Source organism: Myotis daubentonii, chromosome 1 (genome assembly GCF_963259705.1).
Source record: "Myotis daubentonii chromosome 1, mMyoDau2.1, whole genome shotgun sequence".
NCBI classification, from domain to species: Eukaryota; Metazoa; Chordata; class Mammalia; order Chiroptera; family Vespertilionidae; genus Myotis; species Myotis daubentonii.
The window spans coordinates 119,982,495-119,998,918 of record NC_081840.1 but is presented as its reverse complement, the minus strand read 5'-3'; the positions used below and the strand labels follow the sequence as shown (position 1 = coordinate 119,998,918).

The window sequence follows — 16,424 nt, the reverse complement described above, 5'->3', positions numbered from 1 at the left end:
AGCTAGGAACAAATTCTCCCCTAGAGCCTCCAGAGGGAGTACAGCCCTGCCAACACCTTAATTTCAGCCCAGATATATTAATTTCAGATGTTTGGCCTTCAGAACTGTAAGAGAATAAATTTCTGGTTTTTTAAGCAACTGAGTTTGTAGTAGTTTGTTGCGTCAGCCATAACAAATTAATATATAGATGCTAAGATAGCTCATTTGGTTAGAGCATCATCCCCATAGCCAAGATTACGGATTCAATCCCAGTCAGGGCACATACAAGAAACAACTTATGAATGCATAAATAAGTAGGACAACAAATTGATGTTTCTCCTCTCTCTCTCTCTCTCTCTCTCTCTCTCTCTCTCTCTCTCTCTCTCTTTCTCTCTGAATTCAATCAATAAATATTTTTTTTAAAAGAAGGGGGGTAGAAAGAATCATTTAAAAAAAATTAGCCCTAGATGTTTTGGTTCAGTAGATAGAGCATCGGCCTGTGGATTGAAGTGTCCCGGGTTTGATTTTGGTCAAGGGCACATGCCCAGGTTGCGTGCTCGATACCAGGTGGGAGGTATGCAGGAGGCGGCCGATCAATGATTCTCTCTCATCATTGATGTCTCTCTCTCTCTCTCTCCCTCTCCTTCCTCTCTGATAACAATAAAAATATATTTAAAATAAATAAATAAAAATTTTTAAAAAGAAATTAGTGCAGTTGGTGTGGCTCAGTTGGTTGAGCGTTACCCCATGCACCAAAAAGTTGCTGGTACGATTCCGGGTTGGAGCACAAACCTGGGTTGTGGGTTCGATCTCTAGTCGGAGCATGTATGGAAGGCAACGAATGATGTGTCTCTTTCTCTCACGTTGATGTTTCTCTCTTTCTCACACTCTCTCTCTCTCTTCCTCTCTTTCTCTCTCTGAGTATGTCCTTGGGTGAGGATTAAAAAAGAAAATTAGCTGGGCTGGCGTGGCTCAGTGGTTGAGCATTTACCTATGAACCAGGAAGTCACGGTTTGATTCCTGGTCAGGACAACTGGGCACATGCACAGTGTTCGGGCTCTATTTCCAGGGGGGGGTCTACGGGGGGGCAGCCAATCAATGATTCTCTCTCATCAGTGATGTTTTTATCTCTCCCTCTCTCTTACTCTTTGAAATCAATACAACTATATTTTAAAAATTAATACATAAATACTTCAAACTAGATCACAGCTGTTTATAATGCATAAAACATAAAACACCTATCCTATCTAATAAAAGAGAAACATGGTAATTAGCGTACGACCGCTACCCTTCCCATTGGCTAATCAGGGGGATATACAAATTAACTGCCAGCCAAGATGGCGACCGGCAGCCAGGCAGCTTGAAACTAACATGAGGCTTGCTTGCTTCAGTGACGGAGGAAACCAACGTTCCCTGCCTGCCTTGCCAGCCTCTGAGCCTGCAGTTTGAAACATTGTTACAAATATAGAAGCTAAACAAACCCCAGAAACCTGCTTTCAGTAAGCCAGGATCTCATAGCTGGAGTTATACATTGCTTCGATTATAGAACCCAAACAAACCAGACACCTGCTTTCAGCAGCAGAGGCCTCAGAGCTGGAGCCAGAGCTAAAACTGGCCCAGAATAAAAAAAGAAAAGTAAAAAAGGAGCAGTTGGGAGCTTCAGCCCACAGCCTCTCACCCAGACTGGCCAGGCACCCCAGTGGGGAACCCCACCCTGAAGGGTGTGTGACCAGCTGCAAACAGCCATCATCCCCTCACCCAGGCTGGCCAGGCACCCCAGTGGGGACCCCCACCCTGATCCAGGACACCCTTCAGGGCAAACCAGCCAGCCCCACCCATGCACCAGGCCTCTATCCTATATAGTAAAAGGGTAATATGCCTCCCGGCACCGGGATCAGCGTGACAGGAGGCAGCGCCCAAACCCCTTGATCACCCTGCGGCTCTGTGTGCGACAGGGGGCAGGGCCACAACCTCCCTATCCGCCTTGCTCTGTTCATGACAGGGGAAGGCGCCCCAACCCCCTGATCAGCCCTGCTCTGTGTCTGATACAGGGGCGCTCCCCAACCCCCTGATCGCCCTGCGGCTGTGTGTGTGACAGGGTGCGGCGCCCCAACCCCCTGATCGGCCCTGCTGTGTGTGTGACAGGGTAGAGCCATAACCTCCCCATCGGCCCTGCCCTGAGTGTGAGAGTGGTGGCGCCCAAACCCCCTGATCGACCCTGCTCTGTGGGTGATAGAGGGCGGTGCCCCAACCCCCCTCGCCTGCCCCACGGGCCCTGCTCTGTGTGTGATGGGGTAGAGCCATAACCTCCCCATTGGCCCTGCCCTGAGTGTGACAGTGGCAGTGCCCCAACCCCCTGATCGGCCCTGCTCTGTGGGTGATAGAGGGCGGCACCCCAACCCCCGATCCGCCCTGCTCTGTGTGTGACAGCGGGCGGTGCCCCAACTCCCCTATCGGCCCTACTCTGTGAGTGACAGGGGGGAGCTCCTCGACCCTCTGATGGGCCCTGCTCTGTACATGACAGGGGGGAGCTCCCCAACCCCCTGATGGGCCCTGCTCTGTGCGTGACAGGGTGGAGCTCCCCAACCCCTGGATTGGCCCTGCTCTGTGCGTGACAGGGGGTGGCGCCACAACCTCCCCATCGACCCTGCCTTGAGTGTGACAGGGTTCGGTGCCCCAACCCCAGAATCGGCCCTACCCTGAGCCTAACTGAGGGTGGCATCACAACCTCCCAATCCGCCCTGCTCTGTGCATGACAGGGGGCGGTGCCTCAACTCCCCAATCGGCCCTGCTCTGAGCCCGACCAGGGGCTGCACCTAGGGATTAGGCCTGCCCTCTGCCACCCGGGTGCAGGCCTAAGCCAGCAGGTCGTTATCTCCCGAGGGGTCCCAGACTGCGAGAGGGCACAGGCCAGGCTGAGGAACCCCCCTTTCCCCCCCGAGTGCACAAATTTTTGTGCACCGGGCCTCTAGTATAACATAAACCGCTTCTTTTCTGTCTCATTAACATCTCAAACACAAGTTATGAAAATAAAAAAGAATATGATTTAGTTCCTATTTTAAAAGTATCTACACTAATAAAAGAGAAAAATGGTAATTGGTGTACGACGCTACCCTTTTCATTGGCTAATCAGGGCTATATGCAAATTAACTGCCAACTAAGATTGGCAGTTAACTGCCAACTAAGATTGGCAGTTAACTGCCAACAAGATGGCGGTTAATCTGCATATGTAGGCACAATGCAGGGAGGCGAAAGGGAAAGCAGGAAGAAGCCCCCTGCCACTGACAGTGATCGGAAACCCAGGGGGGAGCTAAGAGCTGGGGGGCAGGGCAAAGGCGGCCCCAGCCGCCTTTACCCTGCCCCCCCGCCATGATAGGAGAATCAGGCACCTTTTCCGCCCTGGCCAGTGATAGCAGGAAGTAGGGGTGGAGCCAGCGATGGGAGCTGGGCACGGTCGAAGCTGGCAGTCCCAGGAGCTAGGGGTCCCTTGCCTGGGCCTAAAGCGGAGCCCACGGTCGCGGGGCTGCTGCAGCTGCGGGTCCCCGCTGCCCGGGCCGGACGCCTAGGCCAGAGGCGTTAGGCCTGGGCAGGGGCGGAGCCTGCAACCACCGGGAGCTGGGGGTCCCCTGCTCAGGCCTGACACCTCTGCCGGAGGCCTCAGGCCTGGTCAAGGGGCCTATCCGGTGATTGGTGATCGGAGGGTGATGAGGGTCAACTCCTCAGTCAGAGGCGTCAGGCCTGGGCAAGGGGCCGATCCTGCAATTGGAGGGTGATGGGGGTCAATGCCTGAGGGCTCCCAGTATGTGCGAGGGGGCATGCTGGGCTGAGGGACACCCCCCCACACACACACACCCAGTGCACGAATTTCGTGCACCGGGCCCCTAGTTATCAATAAATTAAAATTCCCAACACCATTAAATAATATAAATATTGGTAGGAGTGAGTACAGCACTTCATTCCTGTGCATTTTTTTATCCTCAACCAAGGATGTTTATTGATTTGAGAGAGAGAGGATGGTAGAGAGAAAAAGAGAGAGAGAAAGAAACATTACTGTTTGAGAGAAAAATTGGTCAATTGCCTCCTCTACACGCCCCAACCAGTTACCCCTGGTCAACCGTGGTCTGAAAATACTAAGTGGAAAATTCTAGAGAAAAAACGTCGCAAGTTTTAAATTGCTTGTTGTTCTGAGTAGCATAATAAAATCTTGGGCTGTCCTGCTCCAGCCCACCTGGAACATGAGTCATCCCTTTGTCCAGTGTATCCACATTGTATACACTGCCTGCCCATTCGCCACTTAGTAGGTGTCTCAGTTATAATCAGCTGTCATGGTACTGCAGTAGTTGTGGTCAAATAACATTTATTTTACTTAATAATGGCCCCAATGTAAGAGTAGTGATGTTGGCCATTCAGATATGCCAAGAAAGCCATAAAGTGCTTTCTTTAAGTGAAAAGATGAGAATTTCGACTTAATAAGGGGAAAACAATTATATGTAAGGTTGCTAAGATTTACAGTAAGAACAAATCTTCTATCTGTGAAATTGTAACAAAGGAGAAAGAAATTTGTCCTAGTTTTGCAGATGACATGAAGCTGCAAAGTACAGTGAAAACACTGGATAATAAAACAAGGATCCAAAAGAACTGACATCTAACAAGAAGTTTCATAGGAATAAATGCTAAGATTCTATAGTGAATTCCAAGACAGCTATACAAGTATAGAATAAGAGAGAGAAAAAACTTATCTGTAGGATGTCTTTAGAGGGCTTAAGAATTTTAATTTTAGTACTACTTTAATACACTAAGTTTATGTAAGTTTAAGCTGCATCAACAGAATTATAATATACAGACTTAGCACATTCTTTCTTTGCTCTGAAAATATCAGAACACATCTAGAGTACAGATTTGGGGTACCATCCTGTAAAAGGAAGCTAAACAAAGTCTATTATCTGATGAGGAGAAAAAAATTCAAATTATGTGTAATGGGTAATGAAACTGAGAACAATAAGTCTGGGGAAAAAAGGATAACTGAGGATATCATGTGAAAAACCAAGGGATAAAAAGTTAATAATAACAATATAATATAAATAGAGCCTATCACTTAGTAAGCTCTTGATAAATATTATCTTTTTTACCAGTAAGTTATCTTATTACTAGTAAATTTTTTAAGTTATCTGCTTAAAAAGTATTCTGCTTTCTATGTTGTATCATCTCTCATTACTAGAAAAGAAATCCACCGTGTACCATTAACATTCTAGGCCACACGAAGTATTGCAGAATTGATGATTCTTACATGAAGTTAATGAGTTATTGGTTAGATTCATTTTTAATACAAATAGGAAACACAGTGACAGATCCTTAAGTAGATTTTTGTGTATCCAGTTCAACACTGGTAAATTGCCATTAATATAGGATATCCTATATAATAAAAGCTGAATATGCAAATTGTCCCCTCGACCAGGAGTTCAACCGGGAGTTCCACTGCTCGCTATGATGTGTGCTGACTACCCGGGGGTGGCACAGAACATGGCGCTGGTGGCGGGTGGCAGTGGAGGCACTGCCAGCCCCGATGGACCCTGATGGGAGCAGGACCGCTGAGGGGTGGTGGACTAGGTGAGCAGGTGGTGCCAGGCCAAGGCGGGTACAAGTGGGGGCCTGATCCCCCCACCGATGGCGACCAGGGGTGAGAGCGGGGTGCGGGGCCACCACCCGGCTCCCGGGAGCTGAGGGAGGTGGGTGGGGGACCCGGCCATGACCGATCATCCCACAGACAGCAACCAGCAGCCAGCAGGCCCTGATCGCCCAACTGGGGCTGGGCCCCGGGCTAGGACAGGGAACTGGGGGTGGGTGGCAGCGACCAACCTCCTATGGCGCCCCGGCACATGGCTGCGACCTCTTGCCGGCTATCTTAGGGGTGACAGGGACGGAGGTGCAGTGAGAATGTGAGGTGTTTGACGAGCTCACTCACACTCCCCCTGCTACCCTCCCCTGGACACCAGGGCTTGTGCACCAGGGAAGCCCCAGCGCTCAGGTACCAAGTGCCTGCGAGGAGGCTGTCCTGCACCTGCGGGGCCTCTTCTGGGTGAGCCGGGCCACAGCCGCTGGGATCACAGAGGCCAGTCAGGCTCCTTGTGGGTTCATGAAGAAGCCGGTCTGCGAGGCCAGCCGGGAGAGAGAACATTGCCCTCCCAGCTTCCATGCGGCACTGTTGGGCAGCGCAGACACCCACGCTGTGCCCTGGCCCACAACATCCAGCCACGCTCACCGCATCTCTGCATGGGGACTCCGGCGCTGTGACTCAGGTGGAGGGGGGTGCGCAGGGGCCCAGAGGTCAGCTGGGACCTGCCCTTCCACGCCCGACGCTCATGCTTCAATCGCTGGCAAGGCCTAGGGACTGCACCCATGCACTAATTTCGTGCACCGGGCCTCTAGTGAGAGCATAATATAATATTGATTTGTAAATATACATACACACACATATATATGTAAACAAACTCATAAACACACATACATGTTTTTGAGATACCAACTCACACCTGTCAGAATGGCTATCATTAACAAATCAACAAACTACAAGTGCTGGCGAGGATGCGGAGAAAAAGGAACCCTCGTGCACTGTTGGTGGGAATGCACACTGGTGCAGCCACTGTGGAGAACAGTATGGAGTTTCCTCAAAAAACTGAAAATGGAACTCCCATTTGACCCAGTGAACCTACTTCTAGGAATATATACCAAGAAATCAGAAACACCAATCAGAAAGGATATATGCACCCCTATGTTCATAGCAGCACAAATTCACCATAGCTAAGATCTGGAAACAGCCTAAGTGCTCATGAGCAGATGAATGGATTAAAAAACTGCGGTACAACCTAGAACGAATTCTACAAAAATTCATCTGGAATAAAAAACGACCCCGAATAGCTGCAGCAATCCTGAGAAAGAAGAACAAAGTAGGTGGGATCTCAATACCAGATATCAAGCTGTATTACAAAGTCACTGTTCTCAGAACTGCCTGGTACTGGCACAAGAACAGACATATAGATCAATGGAACAGAATAAAGAACCCAGAAATCAACCCAAACCACTATGCTCAATTAATATTCGACAAAGGAGGCAAGAACATACAATGGAGTCAAGACAGTCTCTTCAATAAATGGTTTTGGGAAAACAGGACAGATATTTGCAAAAAAAAAAAAAAAAAATGAAACTAGACCACCAACCTACACCATACACAAAAATAAACTCAAAACGGATAAAAGACTTACACATAAGACAGGAAACCATAAAAACACTAGAGGAATCCACAAGCAGCAAAATTTCAGACATATGCCAAAGCAATTTCTTCACCGTTTATAGCTCTTAGAGCAATGGAAACTAAAGAGAAAATAAACAAATGGGACTACATAAAAAAATAAATAAATAAAAAGCTTTTGCACAGCAAAAGAAACCATCAACAAAACAAGAAAGCCCACTGCATGGGAGAACATATTTGCCAATGTTATCACCAATAAGGTTTAATCTCCAACATTTACAGGGAACTCATACAACTTAACAAAAGGAAGATTAACAACCCAATCAAAAAATGGGCAATGGATCTAAATAGATACTTTTTGAAAGGAGCCATAAGGAAGGCCAAGAGACATATTAAAACATGTTCAAAGTCACTAATCATCCGAGAGATGCAAATCAAAACAATAATGCGGTAATATCTCACAACTGTCAGAATGGCTACCATCAACAAATCAACAAACGACAAGTGCTGGAGAGGATGCGGAGAAAAAGGAACCCTGGCGCACTGCTGGTGGGAATGCAGACTGGCGCAGCCACTGTGGAGAACAGTATGGAGTTTCCTCAAAAAACTAAAAATGGAACTCCCATTTGACCCAGTGATCCCACATCTAGGAATATATCCTAAGAAATCATAAACACCAATCAGAAAGGATATATGCATCCCTATGTTCATAGCAGCACAATTCACCATAGCTAAGATTTGGAAACAGCCTAAGTGCTCATCAGCAGATGAGTGGATTAAAAAACTGTGGTACATCTATACAATGGAATACTACACTGTGGTATACTATGCTGCTCTAAAAAGGAAGGAACTCTTACCATTTGCAACGTCATGGATGGAACTGGAGGGCATTATGCTAAGTGAAATAAGCCAGTCAATAAAGGAAAAATACCACATGATCTCACTCATTCATGGACAATAAAGACCATGATAAACTTTTGAACAATAATAGATACAGAGGCAGAGCTGCCTCAAACAGATTGTCAAACTGCAGCGGGAAGGCCGGGGAGGGTTGAGGGGCAGGAGGTAGGGGGATAAGAGATCAACTAAAGGACTTGTATGCATGCATATAAGCATAACCAATGGACATAAGACACTGGGGGATAGGGGAGGCTAGGGGACTGTCTAGGGCGGGGGGATAAAATGGACACATATGTAATACCCTTTGTAATACTTTAGGCAATAAAAAATAAAATAAAATAAAATAATAAAAAATAAAATAAAATAAAATAAAATAAAGAGGGAATTCTTACCATTTGCAATAGCTGGATGGAACTGAAGAGCATTATGCTAAGTGAAATAAGCCAGTCAGAGAAAGAGAAATATCATATGATCTCACTCATTTATGGACTATAATGAACAACATAAACTGATGAACAAAAACAGATCCAGAGACAGAGAAGCATCAATCAAACTGTCAAACCTCAGAGGGAAGGTAGGGAAGGGTGGGGGTAAGAGGGAGAGATCAACCAAAGGACTTGTATGCATGCATACAAGCCTAACTAATGGACATGGACTACAGGGGGATGAGGGCATGAGTAGGGGTTGGGGAGGCAATGGGGCAATAAGGACACATATGTAATACCTTAATCAATAAAGAAAAAATTTTTAAAAAATATATCCTCAGGTGAGGATTAACAACAACATCCAAAAAAATAAATAAAATAAAAAACTGTGGTACAGAGAACCAAGATGGCGGCATAAGTAAGCGTCTGTACTTGCTGCCTCCCACAACCAAATCAAAATTACAACTAAAATACAAAACAACTATCACCCAGAATCATGGGAAAGCTGGCTGAGGAGAAGTACTGCAACTAGAGAGGTAAAGAAGAAAGCGCATTGAGACTGGTAGGAGGCGGGGAGGTGCAGAACAAGCTGGTCTGGCACCCAGGTGTGACGCTTTTTTAATCAGGAGGGAGATCGCCTCTGCAGAGGCCGCCTGGAAGAGCAAGGAGTCCCAGTCCCACACCAGACCCCCAGCCCTGGGTCCCAGAGCTGAGGAAAGAAGTCCCTAAGGGCAGTAAGAGGCTGTAAAAACCAGTGTGGATTGGGGCTGAGTGACACACAGGTTGCTGGAGACCCAGCTGCTCCTCTTAAAAGGCTGGCACCACAATTGAATTTACAAGCTCACACTTCCTCTGAGCTCCAGTGCCGGGTGAGGCTCTAGGGCAGTGATGGCGAACCTTTTGAGCTCGGCGTGTCAGCATTTTGAAAAACCCTAACTCTGGTGCCGTGTCACATATAGAAATTTTTCAACATTTGCAACCAAAGTAAAACAAAGACTTATATTTTTGATATTTATTTTATATATTTAAATGCCATTTAACAAAGAAAAATCAACCAAAAAAATGAGTTCGCGTGTCAACTCTGACATGCGTGTCATAGGTTCGCCATCACTGCTATAGGGGACCCAGACACATACGGGGAGAAACTGGACTGTACGGCATCGGGGCAGGAATTCGTGGGTGGTTTTCTTCCAGACAGAGGTGCTCGAAGTGGTCATTGTTCCCATGCTGGAACCTCCCCAGTGTAAGGCTGACAGCCATTTCTGTTTGCTCCACCCTGGTGATTCCCTGAGCCCCCGCCCCGCCCAATTTACAACCCCACCCAAGCTGTCTGCAGTGGCTTTTGCATATGAATGGCTGTCCTTTCTCAGGGACTGCACGTTTTTGGGCAAACTGCACGTTATTTAAATCATCATAATGCACTTTAGGTGTTGTTTTTCAATAATTATAACATTTTTATTTACAAAAACAATTAAATAATTAAAGTTCCTAGTACTTTTTTAACGTATGGTACTGCGTAAAACATTTTCCTCTATGAAGAGGGACCAAACAAAATTTACATAAGTATCTAGATTCGCTCCTTTTTCCATGGGCGTGAAAAACTTGTGAGCGGTCCTTAACAGAACGCGCGCGAAACACGAGAAAACTCCTGAGCAGTACGAAATGTGTTTTTAAAAAAAGCTGCAGCTGGGTCAGAGAGCCCCAAACCTATTAATAAAAGGCCCAAGGCTGGCACCAGTAGCAGCCTGCCTTGCTTCACAGCTGAGCCTTGTCTGGGCACTTCCAAACCCAATACGAAGAGGAGGAATCTGAAGATCTCTCTGTAGCTCCTGCTGGGTGGCCCCAGGCAGTGGCTGACTTTGCACCTCCCTGGAGATCCAAGAGCCAATGCACCCAGTGGTCAGTGTGAGACCGTACCAGATTACAACTCTTCACATCCATAAGCAACACACTCAAGGAGCAGACTCAGTGAGCACCAAAGCCCCACTGAAGCAAGTCCTGCTCCAAAAGGGTGTCTCCTGCATACCAGCTCTCCCACTGTAGTCGCAGCTGGTCCCCACAGCCAATTGGGCTGGAGGTCAATTCCTTCCAGTGATACCAACAGCAATCAAGGCTCAACTACAAGAAAACTGTGCACACAGCCCACAAAAGGGTACACCAAGAGTGTCCATCTCAGCAGACTGGGGAGGCTGACTCACTGGGCCCTATAGAGCCCCTACTACACAAGGCCACTCTATCAACTCAAGGGGACTTAGCAGCTACCCAATACATAGAAACAAACACAGAGAAGCAGCCAAAAAGCAGAGACTGACAATTCTCAGAGGGAAGGGGGTATGGGGGGGGGGCGTACAAAAAGAGATTAGATAAAGATCTCATATGCGTGTATACATATTTAATAAAATGCAATAAGAGAATTCCCATAATCACTTGTATGGAGGATGAACTTTTTATGGAATGGATAAATATCCTTACAGGTTTATGCTATTCTGAATAAACCTCTCTATACTCTTAAAAACACACACACACACACAAAAATACTGCAGTACATCTACACAATGGAATACTATGCTTTGGTAAAAAAGAAGGAATTCTTACCATTTGCAACAGCATGGATGGACCTGGAGAGCATTATGCTAAGCAAAATAAGCCAATCAGAGAAAGATAAATACACATTATCTCACTCATTTGTGGAATATAATGAACAACATAAACTGATAAACAAAAATAGATCCCTAGATAGAGAAGCATCAATCAGACCGTCAAACCTCAGAGGGAAGGCAGGAGAGGGTGAGGGTGGGGTAATAGATCAACCAAAGGACTTGTATGCATGCATATGAGCATAACCAATGGACACAGACAGTAGGGGGGTAAGGGCATGTGCTGGGGGGAGGGAGGGGCCGGGGAGAGGTCAATGGGGGAAAAAGAAGACATATGTAATACAGTGTTGACCTGCTTAAAATATTTACTGAGTCTATTTATAATTGTTGCCACTCCTGACAAGACTAAATTATTCTACAAAGAGCATCTATTATCATAATAAAGTAAGCTTTTTACATGTATGAACACCTTTCATCCTCAGAGTAACACCATGAGATAGGCACTGTTATTATTATTCCCATTTTACAGGTGAAGAAATCAAAGCGTGAAGAAATTAAGTCCAAGGGAAGAGTTAAACTGTGGCATACTGTTTCCAGAGTTCTAAAATAAAATAGTATGTTATTCTGCCTCACTTATGAGCTCATAATTTCTTAATCTTGTTAAAGTTTTAATTCAAACAAGAAAATAAAAAAGTGAAAAGTAGAAACCCAAAAAATATAGATCACACACACATATATAAAATATAAACATACACTATGAAGATCAGACACAAAAATACATAAGGGATTTAAAAGGAAATAAAGAGGTATGGAACATTCATTTCCTTTTATTTATATCATAGAAGGATTGATTCTTCTTCCCCCACATCCCTGCCATACTTATTTTATTTTTAATTTTGGTACCATAAACAAATATTTAGGATACTCTAAAACCAAATAACTAGATCAGTCAAGATTGAATAAATAGCATCCATTTGAAAAGCGTTTTAAAAGGTAAGAGTATTGTACTTCACTTCTAATCACATTCATCTCTTATTATATATTTGATATATAATAAATATCCACAACATTAAATACACTGTTAGATAAAATTAAACTTTCCAGAGTCTACAGCAGCTTCACAATTTTAGGTTCTGAAACAAAGTTAATAAAGGTCAAGCCAGGTGTTTTGTAACTGCTTAATTGACATCTAAGCTACAAAACAGTGGTGCTGACAGTGGTGCTGAAATCAGTGGGGAGGCAATTATCTCCTACAAAGAAAGCAAATAAATGATGAAGAGAAATGAAGTTGTTTAAAAAAATCCAAACACACATGTACCTTTCTGTAAAAGTGTAATTTGTGAATTTAAGAGAATATTTTATCACATTAGCTCTTTTCTTAAATTTTTTTTCCGACAGTTCAATTCCTCACAGAAGAATTCAACTAATGATGGCATAGAATTTTATGAGCGAACCTATGGCACAAATTGATATATTTGCCTTTTCTCTGAGATTGACTTTCTTTATATCTGGAGAAACAATAGTAAAATTAGAGCATGTTATATAATATGAATCATTGCATCACAGAATCAGGAAAAACAGAAGAAAGGCATTACTGAAAACTAAAAGTTACATAATTAACCTAGCCACTGAAAAACTGGTTTAAATGGATGTGAAATCCTGTTAACTTATTCAAATTATTGCTTAAAATGCAACAAAAATTGGATTTCTGTGTAAAATTATAGTTTTGACTCAGTCAGAAATGTACAATGGCTTTGGAACATAAACCTAAGTAATTTAAAACATTATCACTGATTTAAATCCATAGCACCTGTTTAACCCCACATGTGTAAAAATAAGCTCATAATATCTTAAACCTTCCTAAAGTTTTGACTCAAACAAGAAACTAAAAAGATTCAGAACAGGAACCAAAAAAATTAAAAAATATATATAATAAAATATATAATAAAATATATGAATGATTAATAATGAAAAAATCTAATTTTATCCTATAGCTTAACACTCTCCCCCACTAAAACTTCCCCAAAGCTCCAAGTAAGTAGCTAAATGACTAACTTGAATTTTACTTGTTTTCTCTGTCCAATTACTTTCCAATAGGAACATCCATAAAAATTGCCAAATTGCAAATGTAGAAAATGTAACCTCAAAAATTTGTTGTGAGGATTAAATGAATTAAAATTCAGTAAATACCTAACAGTGTATGGCACATAGCAAACACTCAATATATGGTAGTGTTATTATAATTACCTGTTAACATTAATAACACCTTTCATTTGCATAATATTTCTTCACAATAACTTCTTAACCTACACAAAAGTCAGAGTAGTTTACAGAACTTACATTGATTTTCAATATTCCTGGATGTCCGTAAAATTTGAGTACGAACACAGAAAAAACTATAATGGTTTATGCAATCAGTATCACTGATGAAGGAAATAAAGGATGTTTTTAGGGCAATTGCATTTAACGTGCTTAAATTCAGTTCAAAAAACTAAGGTATATATCACAAACACTCCTGTAATCCATTATTTCAACTAAGCTTTTTTGAAATTATTGACATTTTTAAGTTGTTTTACTTAAATTTGCTATTTTCTTTAATTATCCACTTTCAACTTTCAGAGGTGTACTATTAATACACCTAACAGAGAATTCCACTCTTCTAGAATTTAATTTTTTTATCCTACCTCTGTTTATGGTTCAATATAAAAGGTATTTTTCTAGTCCATACACAATTCCTAGAATTTCCTGGATTTGTAGACTTCAAAAATAAGATTAAAAAATTCTTTGTAATAGAAATAAACAATACACATTAAATGGATGAGATTTATCTTCCACAGACAATTAGTAAGATGTGTGATGCTGCTAAGATCCCATTTCCTAAATATCCACCATGGAGATTAATGCATCTTTCAAATCTTCATCGAAGAAATTTAATGTAACAGCTATAAAGTAAATTGCAATCTATAACACAGTGATCTATCTACAAGGCCCCGAGAAAAGTAGTCAAAATCAAACTTTATCTTGCTTTGTTAATCTAAAGAAAAGGACATCACTGGTTGGTTTAGGTATCCAAGCCCCTTGCGAAGAATTCTCTATAGCAGGGGTGGGGAAACGTTTTTCTGCCAAGGGGCATTTGGATATTTATGACATCAAGGGCCATACAAAATTATCAACCTAAAAATTAGCCTTCTATATTCAGACAAACATTTAATTAACTCATCCCTAATGCCTCGGCAGGGCCAGACCAAATGATTTCGAGAACCTTATACTGTACGGCCCTGGGCTGGACCTTCCCCAACCCCTGCTCTATAGAGATAAGGGATAATTCTTAAGCTTCTACCATAACTTTGATGATGAATACCATTCAAGACTTTCCAAGTTCCTTTTCTTTAACTTTATAATTACCACACAACCTCTACTTACTATTCCCAAGATCTCAGATACATGAAAGAGTTCACTGGATTTTCAACCTGAAAATTCTAATCACTGGAAAGGGTAATCTTCTATTCCAACATAAACTGGCATTCTAATGTGTACATTCCAATGTGTAAACCATTCCCTTATTTAGATTAGTTTGAGTTGTGTTCCTGAAGTCTGAGAAAACTTGAGTAAAAGTATACATTGGAAGTAAGAGAACTAGACATAATGTCTCATTGACAACTGTTACAATCATCTCTTGGTTTTCTCTCCCTGACCTTACTCTGCTCCTATAAGAAAGAGAAAGAGAGAGAGAGAGAGAGATCATTTTTCTTTAGTCTACTGAAACATAGCCAAACCAAATTTAGGCAGATTCACATATCCATCAAAATGAGTAATTTTAAAGGAACAATCTAGATTAGAACTTAAAAGCAAAACAAGGATGCATGGTTTACACAAGACGCATTTACATTTATTCTAGCCCCAAAAGAAAAAAAGAAACCTATGATATTCCAATTGTGCTGTTAGACAACATCAGATATTAATCTTAAACTTAAATTATTCATCAACATTATTTATAAAGTGGTTTGGCACATGTGTCTCAATTATTCTAAGGTTTAAAAATGTACTTAAGAAACATCCCATGTGGCGCAGAGCAGGGTAGGCGCACTTGCATCTGAAGTGCATAAATTGGAGACTTCAAATGAAAACTCAGACGTTGCTCACTGGATCATTCAAAAGGTATTGTGTTATTCCTTCAACAACAACAAAAATTCTCTTCCACACTTCAAAGAAGTCAGCCTTACAACAAACACTCCATCTCTTCAATTGTGTCCGCTAACGTTTCACTTACAAGAAGGTTAAAATGCTCATCAAATCCACAGTTCACCTAAGTCCTAAAACAAAGAAACGTTTAGTATCAGCCTTAAACCTACAGGGCAGAATTCTCTTAGGACCATGATGCCAAGAAATCGACCCAACGGAAATGTTCTCTGCAATCTCCGTTTCCAGAAGACTGAGTGGCTGCAGAGATGCACGAGGATCCTGGAGGGAGCCTGGGGCGGCGGGGGAGCGGGAGGGGTGGAGAGGTAAGTCCCACAGGGGAACTGCCTTGGGAGACTTCGAGAACACAAGGGAGAGGCGGTTAGGGTTAGGGAAAAATAGATTACAGATTACGTATGTTTCCAAAGAGAACTTAGTGATGGTGGTAAGGAAAAATGACATAAAACCTTGAACCCTCCACGGCCGGAGGGAAGGATAAGCAAGTAGGAAATGGGGGGTCGGGGAGAGGGTGGGGAGTGCAAGGGCCCAAAACCCGGATTTGAAAAAAGAACGCAAGCTCTGAGCCTGGTCTTGATCCGGATCTTCTGCGTCTGAAGCGGACGGCAGGGGAGAAGGATCGCACTGCCTCCGGGTTGTAGAGAGCAACGCGCTCACAACGCTAACTAGTCCTGCAGAAGAAGATGTCTCCTCTCTCTCCTTGCTTACTCCCGTCTATTTCTTTACCTCTCTCCAGCACCAACGGCACTCCGGCAAAACTCTGCCAATGCCTGCGCCGCAGGTGGACAGCGAAAGGAAAATACCTGAGTCCCGGGAATCACGCAGGCAACGACAGGAGGAGGAGCCGAGGACAACTGGAGTCCGGGCAGGATCCTCGCTTGCCTCTAATCAAACCTCAATTCTTACGGGTGGGGCAGGGAACTTCCGCCCTGAACCTGAAGACCGTCACTTCCGCCTAATGCCTCCTCCCCCGCGGCTCCCCCAACACACCTTCTTCGAGTACTCGGCTCCAGACACATTCACTAAGCTCGCTATGTTCGCATTGTTCTCACTTCCTTTTCCAGGAGACCTCTGCCCAGT

The 16,424-nt window shown here is 43.6% G+C and overlaps 1 protein-coding gene across 6 annotated transcripts in view; it reads right to left on the bottom strand.

Moving 5' to 3' along the window:
- The window catches only part of KLHL28 (kelch like family member 28), a 32,737-nt gene extending 16,323 nt beyond the window's left edge, over positions 1-16,414 (bottom strand). For 2 of the 6 annotated variants that reach the window (XM_059659248.1, XM_059659290.1), the window contains exon 1: positions 16,148-16,242. The gene's annotated coding sequence lies outside the window, so the exon portion shown is untranslated. Of the gene's footprint in view, positions 1-12,226; positions 12,248-16,070; positions 16,294-16,334 lie in introns of those variants that run through there. The other 4 variants (XM_059659282.1, XM_059659258.1, XM_059659268.1 and 1 more) reach the window with 4 other exon arrangements.
- Positions 16,415-16,424: the final 10 nt, after the last annotated feature.